The 6,773-nt window shown below is 42.7% G+C and overlaps 2 pseudogenes; one reads left to right on the forward strand and one right to left on the reverse strand.

Moving 5' to 3' along the window:
• The window catches only part of LOC102844357, an 89,998-nt pseudogene that overhangs the window by 22,094 nt on the left and 61,131 nt on the right, over positions 1 to 6,773 (reverse strand).
• LOC102865935 lies at positions 1,683 to 2,299 on the forward strand (annotated as a pseudogene).

Below are 6,773 nucleotides of genomic sequence, written 5' to 3' on the forward strand. Positions count from 1 at the left end.
AGGAGTCCCTAATTAAAAACAAACTTCGGTCTAACTGGTGAGATAACAAGAGACGCTGAAATAAGAAAGACCCCAGTAGTACTGTAACATGACAGTCAAGTGACCCAACCCCCTGAAGCCCTCATCTGTGCTTACTGGAGTTGTAGGCTGTGGAGGAAGCAATGGTGCCGTTGGGGTGGGAACGGAGGCTGCCGTACTCTGCTGTGAGAGTGGCTGCTGCTGGGGTGGCTCAGCGGGTGGAGCAGCAGGAATTGAAGGCTGCACTTGTGGTGGAAGCTGTGTGGCTGTTGGCATGGGTGCCTGCCTTGGAGGAACCTGAGACGGTGGCCCAGGCTGCATGGCTGGAGGAGTAGGAACAGGAGCTGGAATTGCAGCTGCTGGTGCCTGCTGGGCCCCTATGCTTGGAGGTGTGTGATGGGAGGTCCAACATGATACAGGTAAGGGTGAATTCTGATGCAGTGGTGGCTGAAGGAATGAGAGGCAATGAATGTGACTCCCTTGAGCAGCTGGAAGCAGTATCGGAGAGTTCACAGGGCAGAAAGAACTGGACATTTGTGCCTGTTTAAAAAAAATGAAGTCAATTCAGAGCAGAATTACAGCCATTTTTATATAGACATGCTGTATACATTTAGGACACAAACTAATCTGATAAAACCAGCAAGTATATCTAAATGTCAAAAATGTGTCAAAATGGGGGAGAGGTGACAGGGAGAAAACTGCAACAAGGAATGAATGGAAATCCAAAGTCTCTGTAAACGTTCATTTTAAAAAAGGTGTCAAAAGTCTGTTTACTATGGGGCAAATCTTTAGTTCTTTTTTTTGTTCATAACAAATGTGCTTTAACGAAAGTTTACTTAATAATTTTCATACATAAATTATTTTGTGACACTAAGTGCAAGCTCTAGAACGTGTCCCTATTCCCTTATTCGTTTTTCTGTTTCCATCCGTGCATTTCCCCTTCCTTCTCCACTTTGGTTTTGGGAAATGTTGCCCTTTTAAACTTCTACAGGTGAGTGTTCTAAGAAGTGCATTCTTCACAGGTGTTAGCTGTTCCTTCTACACATCTGTTTATGTTATGGGAGCTCTGGTGGCCAGTGGTAAGGAGGGGTGGTGCCAACTCAAAGCCATAGTGTTCTAATCCACCAGCTGCTTCTTGGGAGAAAGATGGGCATCTCTTTCTGGGGCATTTTACTGCCTCTGAAAACCCCTTAGATGGTGCATAGCATTACTGGAGGAGAGGTGGTCCCTGAAAGTGTCTTCAGTGTCAAGTTAGGGGATAAGTTTTAATCTGGGGCAGTCCTCGAGTCTAGTAAGTTTGGTTCTTCTTTCTTCTATTAATTTTTTTCTGGATTTTTATCCATGCTAATCCAGACCTTCTATATCATCCTGGTCATCATAAACCATAAGGGTATGAATGCCATCTACTTCCTTTGGTCTCTGGTTAGAAGAAGCGGTGATGGAGGGCACAAAGTATACATTAGTCCAGTCAGGAAACTTCATTTGAAGCAAGTCCTTACAGCTCCAGTGCGACTACTGATTTGGGAAAACTCGGGAAGCATAAAAGACTTTGAAAGATGGAGTGATTCAAATACTGAGGCGTTCTTGCAATTAATACAAACCTCTGCGTCATGATGTCATCCATCAATATGTGCGCAAGGAATGGTATTACAAGAGGATAAATAATGTGCACTGCTCTAAGCCCAAAGGTACACAGTTGACCTGGCCTCTCTGATATGCATCAGTATAGCCAATGGCTGGCCAGCAGACATGAAGCTAATTTGCTACCGATGAAAGAAGATCTGGCCTTGTGGTTAACCAATCTGTTAGGGAAGGAGATGACAGCAGAAAGTTTTATGGAGAAGTTGGATAATGGTGCCTTGCTCTGCGAGCTTGCAGAAACTATGCAGGAGAAATTCAAAGAAAGTGTGGAAGCTAACAAGCCCATAAAGAGTCTGCCCTTGAAGAAGATTCCATGCAAAGCCAGTGCACCACCAGGCTCCTTTTTTGCCAGAGACAATACAGCAAATTTCTTATCCTGGTGCAGAGATTTGTATGTGGATGAAACATGCCTCTTTGAATCGGAAGGTTTGGTCCTCCACAAGCAGCCCAGAGAAGTGTGTCTGTTTGCTAGAGCTTGGCTGGATTGCAGCCAGGTATGGTGTAGAGCCTCCTGGTTTGATAAAATTGGAAAAAGAGATTGAACAAGAAGAAACGCTTTCTGCTCCTTCTCCGTCATCAAAATCTTCCGGAAAAAAAGAGTACAGGAAATGTACTGGATGACGCAGTGAAACAGATTTAAAAGTAGAGGAAAAAAAGTATACATTAGTCCTTTGAATAAATAGTGTCCATAAGGGAGTTCTGGTGGCCTAGTGGCAAGATGGCTGCACTGCAATCCCAAAGTATGCAGTTCAAATCCACCAGGTGCTCTGCTGGAGAAGGAGGGGGCAATCTCCTCCTATACCAGTCTGATCCAATTTGACGGTACACGTAAAAATAATACAGTAAAAATTAAAAAAAAAAAAATAGCATCCTTGTGTTTTTTATTTCCTTCATTAAGCTTTGAAAGTATTCAATAAAATTGGGCAGGTCCCAGCGGCTGCAGGATCTGGTTCTCCTCGGAGGGCAAGCCCTGTCATTTGGGAGGGGTGCAGGGTACGTACAGGAGCTGGGGTCTGGGATTCACAATTGCAAGCCTTGCACAGGCGTAGCGGGTCCAGGAAACTTTTCTCTTACCAACCCTGCTCCCGAAATCTCTGATTCTTAAAACCAGTAACATAGTGAAAGAAAGCAGTTGTCAGATCATTTAACAGAATGACCACAGACACTAGCAGGGCATGAGAGAGGATAAAATCTACACTCTTGTTTAGCCAGTTCTTCTGTAGCTTCCATAAGAGTTCATTTTAATAAGCATGTTAGCTATTTACAAGTTGTTTTTGTTTTTTAAATTAGTGGGTGAACAATCCAATGCTTGGTGAATTCTGCTTCACAATGATAGGAAGAGCCGACATCGAAGGATCAAAAAGCGACGTCGCTATCTGGCACTGTAAATGGCCCCTGCAAAGAAGGGTGGTGAGAAGAAGAAAGGCCATTCTGCCATCAACGAAGTGGTGACCAGAGAGGACACCATCAACATTCACAAGCGCATCCATGGAGTGGGATTTAAGAAGCGTGCTCCTCGGGCACTAAAGTAGATCCGGAAATTTGTCATGAAGGAGATGGAAACACCAGATGTTCGCATCGACACCAGGCTTAACAAAGCCGTCTGGGCCAAAGGAATAAGGAATGTCCCATACCACATCCGTGTACAGTTGTCCAGAAAACGTAATGAGGTGAAGATTCCCCAAACAAGCTGTGTACACTGGTTACCTGTGTACCTGTCACCACTTTCAGAAATCTACAGACCGTCAATGTGGATGAAAACTAATAGCTGTTTGTCAAATAAAGTTATAAAACTGTCAAAAAAAAAAAAGCGACGCTGCTATGAACGCTTGGCCGCCACAAGCCAGTATTTACAAGTTTTAATTATTCATTTTAACATATTTTCTCCTTCACAGCCAAGCCACAGAGTAATTACTTCACATTCAGAAAAGAATATACCAGAACTGTGGCACTGTTGGCATTCTCATCTCCTGAGTGTTCCTGGAAACCACATTTGCAAGTAACTATACTGACAAAAACAATAAATGACCAGCTTAAAGGAGCTCTAGTGGCCTACTGGCAAGAAGCTGCACTGCAATCCCAGAGGTACGTGGTTCAAATCCACCAGATGCTCTGCTGCAGGAAGGAGGGAGCAATCTCCTCCTATACCAGTCTGATTCAATTTGACAGTACACACACACACACAAATAATTAAAAATTATTTTTTTTAAATATTAAAAAAAAAAAAAAAGAAATGACCAGCTTAAACCAACTGCCGTTAACATCCATATCCTTCCCTGACTACTGGTCCCTGGCCATCCTAATCCAGCCTCGGAGCCCCAGATCTTCACCCCTATTCAGCAGGAAGTAGCCACAAAGAATATATTGCCCTTTTTCTCACTAAAGAGGCTGGGATGTCCAGCCACAACCAAGGTCAAAGGGAGAATAAAGGATTCAAGGAATATCAACACGTCAACAAATGGAATGAATGGCCTCAACTCCCTTGGTGTCCCCCTCCTTTCCCTCCCTAGGAGACCACCCACCTGGCTAAACCACAGTGGAATGTTCCTCTCTTCCCTCCCTATAAAACCTGCTCTAATCCACTTTGGGGTGCGGTACTTCCCTGGTCTGTCCCTCTGCCTATTTCTCTCTCTGAAGACCAAGGAATCCTGTCCTGCAGACCCCTTAATAAAGTCTCCTGAGCTCCCTTTCAAAAAAAAGAAGAGAAAGAAAGACTATGCTCATAACTAGGTTTTTTTTAAAAAAATTAACCATTAGCCATTATTTGTGGTAACTGTTCACTATACAAAAAACCTGTATAAAGACGTTTCAGAACTCTGGGTAAAGTATCCCCCAAAAATCCACATCTGAAACATACTTGGGACACTGGAGCTTGACCGCTGGATTGCCCCAAAGGCATATTTGATAAGTTCATTCCCTGTGCAGTGAACACGGTTGGCAGGAGAAACTGGTTCTGTCTGGAAGGCTGCGGCATACAAGATCCACATCCCATAGGCTGCAAAAAACCAGAGATGAAAACCATGTTACCATGCTTCAAAAACACAATAGGTAGAATTACTGAACAAAGAAGGGAGAACTGGCGTGAGGAAGTAAATGGCAGAACAACTACCTCTGCTCAAGAAATAGAGTGCGGAAGGACAAGGGCGCCTGGTGCAGTATACAAATGCCAATAAACTCCAACAAGAAACGGAGAGTGAACAAGTGAGGAGAGTGAATGCTCTACTCATCTTGGTGCTGGTGTTAAACCACAGAGTAGGAGACTCCAGTATGGTATCCCAAACAGGGCCAAACCTGGTCACTGAGGTGGTGTACAAACGCTGTACGGAGGAAAGCATTTTATTTCTAAAATGCGTGCAGCAAACCTCAAGGGAGGGCATGCGAATCATCTAGTTCAAATGTCATAATCTCAATGTGACCACACACCACAGAGTAGGGGGGAACCAACACAAAAAACAACAAATGATATGTTGTTAGGTGCTGTCTACTATGACCCACAGTGAACCTATGAAAAACAGGTATGAGCTCTGTCCTATCCTCACACTTCCCAACACCCTAAAGCCCACTGTGGCAGTCACTGTGTCAATCCACCTGGTCGAGGTTTTTCTCTCGTTTGCCGACCTTTCTCAGCATCATGGCCCTCTCCCCTCCAAGAAACATACCTCTCCTCTCCTCTCCTCCTAACATATCCAAAGTATGTGAAGTAAAGCTTTATCATCTTTGCCTCCAAAAAGCACTCTGGCTGCACGTTCTCCAATACATAATTCCTTGTTCTTTATGGCACTCCATGATATATTTTTAAGAAATTCTTATTCCCCCCCCCCCCCAGCATTTAAGGCCTTGACCAGCTTTCATGCCGTTATAAAAAGTATTACCTATATTACACTGCAGTTTACACACTTATCATAATGAATCTAAGAATTATATTCAGGGGTTAGGCTTTTTTTATTGGGGTACAAAATTCTTTACGGGAATTCTCTCCAACCCCAGTCTATTATTCCTTACAGTATCATAAAGATTCTTTCTAAGCTATAGAGATGAAATTTCTAGGGGATTTAAAAAAAGGGGGGGAGTAATGTTAATGAAAGTTTACAGAGACTTTGGATTGCCATTCATTCATTGTTGCACTTTTCTCACTCCCAACCCTTCCCCTGAATTCACTCTTCTCTTTGAAAACTAAAAGAACAATTTTTTTCATTGTTATACAATCCCTCTCGCAAGTCCCCTCCACTATGCAGCCTTTATTCTGGACTGTTGTCATGACAATAATACCTAATCTTATATCCCTTTCATACAGTTCTCTCCCTCATCTATTTCAATGCAGTACACATTATCTCCTCTTTCACAGTCTTCCCTCAACCTCGTTATCAGTCTTGTTTTACAATAGTGGCCCTATGGAAAATTTGTCCTCTTTTGACTTAGATATTTCACCCAGTATAACAAAAGATTTTTTTCATGACAGATAAAGGTTAAAAAGATTCCCCAGGGAAGTAAAAACTGACCTGGTTGAGAGTTCCAGGCTGTCCCATATTTATCTGGCCAAACTGACTCAAACCTGTGAACACAGACATTATTCTCAACACTTTCACTTTTAAGTGATAAACTGAAGTGCAGATTTATGCTTTCTGACTTGGTATCAATTTTATCATAATAAAAACTCTTAAAAACTCTCTTAACTTTAGATTTATAAATGAATTGTTTAATTGACAGCAGCAATAAGAGGATACTATTAATTCACTTTTGGTTTTTAAATTAAAGGTAATAATTTCTACCCAGGCCAACTGTTTGTAACAGGATGCTTGATTGATTATTTAAAGTCATTTGGCCTCTTGACCTGACTACAAGCCTGCTCCTAACTGTCTATTCCCCCCGAGAGCAAATTCCAAGAGGCATTCTGGGTCATCAAGTAGGTGATTATGATAAGACTTGCCGCTGATACCAGCCATGGAAAGCATAATAATGCAGTGTACCAGATATTCTGAAAAAACTCGGGGTGGGCCAATGGCTCTCTTTCATCAACCTACCAGGTTGTGGAGTTATCCACGGCATCATCTGGTTTGCCACAGTGCCACTGTTCATAGTTGGATCAGTCAAAGGACCATCTAGCAAAGAAAAGA

Source organism: Elephantulus edwardii, unplaced genomic scaffold, assembly GCF_000299155.1.
Source record: "Elephantulus edwardii isolate Elephantulus edwardi_28Jun2011 unplaced genomic scaffold, EleEdw1.0 scaffold00086, whole genome shotgun sequence".
Classification (NCBI taxonomy): domain Eukaryota; kingdom Metazoa; phylum Chordata; class Mammalia; order Macroscelidea; family Macroscelididae; genus Elephantulus; species Elephantulus edwardii.